The sequence below is a fragment of the Trichechus manatus genome, unplaced genomic scaffold (genome assembly GCF_000243295.1).
Source record: "Trichechus manatus latirostris isolate Lorelei unplaced genomic scaffold, TriManLat1.0 scaffold00024, whole genome shotgun sequence".
NCBI lineage: Eukaryota > Metazoa > Chordata > Mammalia > Sirenia > Trichechidae > Trichechus > Trichechus manatus.
This window is the reverse complement of record NW_004443960.1, coordinates 22,908,001-22,912,226: the sequence shown is the minus strand read 5'-3', so window position 1 is coordinate 22,912,226 and position 4,226 is coordinate 22,908,001.

The following is a 4,226-nucleotide window of genomic DNA, read 5'->3' as shown; positions in this document are numbered from 1 at the left end:
ATATGCCTGTATGTATGTCCATCTGTGTCCTAATCTGGAAAGAAGCCCCTTATATATGCCTGTATGTATGTCCATCTGTGTCCTAATCTGGAAAGGTGCCCCTTATATATGCCTGTATGTATGTCCATCTGTGTCCTGACCTGTAAAGAGGCCTCTTATGTATGCCTATATGTATATATATGTGTAAATTGTCGGTTTCAGTCAGGGTTTCTCAACCTTGGCATGGTAGACGCTTAGGGCCTGCGTTAGGTTGCATGGCAAAGGGGAATTATGGCTGGAGATACAATTAAGGCTGCTAACCAACAGAAAAGGAGTCCTGATGATGCAGTGGTTAAGCACTTGGCTGCTAACTGGAAGGCTGGCGATTCGAACGCACCAGCCACTCTGCGGGAGAAAGATGTGTCATTCTGCTTCTGTAAAGATTACAGCCTTGGAAACCCTATGAGGCAGTTCTACTCTGTCCTGTAGGGTTGCTGTGAGTCAGAATTGACTTGATGGCAATGAGTTAATCAACAGAAAGGGAGATAATCTTGGATTATCGAGGTGGCCCCAGTGTAATCACCACCATCCCCAAGTTGCCACTGAGTCAGTTCCAACTCATGGCGACCCTATGTGTGTCAGAGTAGAACTATGCTCTGTATAGTTTTCAGTGGCTGATTTCTTGGAAGTAGATTGCCAGGCTTTTCTTCCAAGGTGCCTCTGGGTGGACTCAAACCTCCATCCTTTTGGTTAGCAGCCAAGAATCCTTAAAACTGAAAGAGGGAGCTCACAGAGAGTCAGTCAGAGGAAGCAGTGACTATAGAAGAAAGGCCCAGAGAAATGTAACGCTGCTGGCTTTGAAGATCCAGGAAGGGGTCCAAGGAATGTAGGTGGCTTCTAGAAGCTGGAAAAGGACAGGAGACAGATTCTCCCCTAGAGCCTCCAGAAAGGAATGCAGCCCTACTGACATCTTGATTTTAGCTCAGTGAGACCCACTTGGACTTTGGACCTTCAGAACTCCAAGATAATACATTTGTATTGTTTAAGCCACTGAGTTTGTGGCAATTTGTGACAGCAGCAATAGGAAACGAATATTGAGAATTCTTTCTTTGGGGAAAGGAGGTACTGTCATGTGCATTTAGGATCTTTAGCAGAATCCCAGGTCGCTACCCATCATGTGCCGGTAGCAGCCCCCTATTGTGACAACCTAAAATGTCCCCAGACATTGCCAGCTGTACTGTGGGGGCAGAATCACCTCCAGTCAAGAAGCACTGGTTTAAATTTAGAGAAAAATTGGGAAGGGTACATACCAAATTGCTAACAGTGCTTCCCTCTGGGCTAGAGGGGTGGCTTTCATTCCCTTTTTAATATGAAAATTTTAAAGCTGTGGTAATATGGATGAATTTACTTTTATGTGTTTTTCAATATTTAAAAAAAAGATTAACTTTGAAAGGCAATATCATGTTGTATATTCTATCATTGTAGATTTTACTCTGACAATTCTGCACATATGGCTGCTTTTCTATATAGTGCTATGAATACATTTTTTCTTGCTACCTCTTTTGAAATCTAGAAAGTTCTTTTTTCAGTTTTTTTTCCTATCTTTGTGATAGCCATTTATTTTTCATTCATTCATTCAATGTATATTTATTAAGTACTTACTGCTTCAGGCAGGTGCTAAGCTTGGCATGGGAAAAAAGTGATGGCCAAGGTAGAAATGTTCCCTGCCCCCGTGGAACTTGTCGTCTAGAAGGACATATCGTTGATGCTCGGTGCTCCAAAGAGCACAGTGTCCATTGACAGTGTGACTTGAGCATTTATTTCCACAGCTCTGAAGCCCATGGGTGCCGTGATACTTGTTTTATGAAGGTGTATATGCCCAGAATTGCAGTAGCTAGTATCCTGGGAAACGAAATGGTACTTCACGATCATGGCATTTGACATTTGAGGGTAGGGATGGGCAGTAACTACTCCAGAAATCAGTCCATGAGTAGAGATGGGAATTGTCAAGTCAGTTGGCAGTTTTACTTTGATGCCCTCTCCTAGTTTGAGCATTTGCTGTCTTTGGTTACATGAGCCCCTTCAGGTTGGGAACATTTCTGTGTTTCCCTTGCTTGGTAAGTGGGCTGAGTGAAACATCCTGTTAGCCACAACTGGAATGTTGGACATTCGCACAGCTAGCTTGGGGAAAAGGTGATCATATCAAGGCATGCACAGCACTGCTGCTTTTAGGCTTTGGAAATTACTAAAAAGTGATAAAGAAAATCAGAATCCTGCCTCACATAAGCCTCCTGTGAGTGACTAGTAAAATTGCCGAGCGGCTTGCGTAGGAAAAAACAAGCCCCAGAGTAACATGGCGAGGGAGCAGTTCCTTCCTGCTTTGTATTGTTTTCCAGCTACAGACAGGAAAGATTTGAGTGTGTTTTCAAGCACAAAATGCTGGACACAAAGAAGGCTCTGACAAAGCAGAAAAAAACTCACATGCAAAAAGTTGAGCTCTGGGCAGCAAAATGTCTGATGTAAAACAAACCAGTTTAGCAAGTATTACTTTTATTATTGGATTACTTTGTCCACTGTTCTAATTTTTTTGTCTAGGTGCCTTGATAAAGTCTATCTGTAGGCCTCCCTCTTCGCTTTATTAATTAAAAAAAGAACCTGATCCAAGATAACACATCTCAGTAAAAACAAGCAACTTTTTATGTCTGATGTAAATGCCAATTGCCTTGTTGAATGGGCATCTTGGCGAGTATGCTGAGTAATTGCTGGACTTCCCTTAAGTAAGAATGCCCCTCCTCTGGTAAAGTTGAACACCAAAACAGTTCAGCATAGAAAGGGCTGCTGCTTGGACCACTTATGGTGGTGAGAGAGAACAGGCCATTTGGACCACAATGGAGAAGGAGACTCTGGTGGTTCCCTAAAACAAACGTGGAGATAGCACAGACCAGTCTGGGAATCATTGAATGAGGGAGCTACCCAATTTGTATATTGTATCCCATAGCCATGATTTGCCACTTGGAAATCATCTTTCCTGATTACAGTTTTTGTTTTTTAAATAATTTTAGTGAACCCTGAAATCTGGTAAAGATCCAAAAGCCAAACCCATTGCTGTCAAGTTGATTCCAATTCATTGCAACCCTATATGACAGGGTTTCCAAGACTGTAAATCTTTATGGAAGCAGACTGCCACATCTTTCTCCTGTGGAGCAGCTGGTGGGTTAGACCTGCCAACCTTTTTGTTAAGCCGAGTGCTTAACCACTGCGCCACCAGAGCTCCTAGTTAAGAAGATAGATTTTCTAAAATGAATTTTATCAGTGTAACATGCAGAGTGTCCATAAAGGTAGGAAACATAGGATAAACTTATTTTTTAAATAGTTTGTTAGTTACATTTTCATATGTGTTCAGTATATTTTTCAGCCTCCAGATACCTTTTCAGGTGAAGTACTTCTAAATTTAAATCATATGTTCCTGTTGTTAATTTGGAAAAAAAAAAAAGAACAATAAATAAATGTATTTTCCTAGTATTTTGGATGCTCTGAGATAACGTGGTGTGTTGTACTTTTGTATGGATTGGCAGTTGAATTGATTGCTTTAAATTTGGAGGTACTTCACCTGAAACTAGCAAGCATGTTACTTAAATATGTAACTAGCGTACCATTTTAAAGAATTTGAAACTATGTATGCAAGTAGTTTAAAAGGTCAAATAATAGTAAGAAAAACTTCTTACCACAAAATGCAGGAGTTCTCTGCCCACTCTGCAAGAGATTCTTCCATCCTAGACGCAGCTACTTTTAAATTTTAGCTATTTATTCTAACATTTACTCAGATCCATATGAACAAATTGCTATCCTTTGGGTCATCAATTATCTTTTGGCTTCCTATTATGATAGGCCAGGTGTTAGGATTTTAATAACCTTCCCCTCTGCTTCTGCTCCCCCATTTTCCCAATACAGTTATTTACAGTTTTTGGTTATATTATTTTTTGATACTTGAATTATTATACCAGTCAGTTATTTGCAGCTGAGAATAGCAGTGTACTATGTTTATCTTTCTGACAGACCTTTTGTTCCTAAAGTTAACACCTGCTTTACTTTTTCATTTGCTTTATTTTCTTTGTGGCTGTTGCAGAGCTGTGCTGGTAAATTTTTTTTTTTTTTAATATTTTATTGTACTTCAGGTGAAGGCTTACAGAACAAATAGTTTCTCATGAAACAGTAGTACACATGTTGTTTTATGACATTGGTTAACA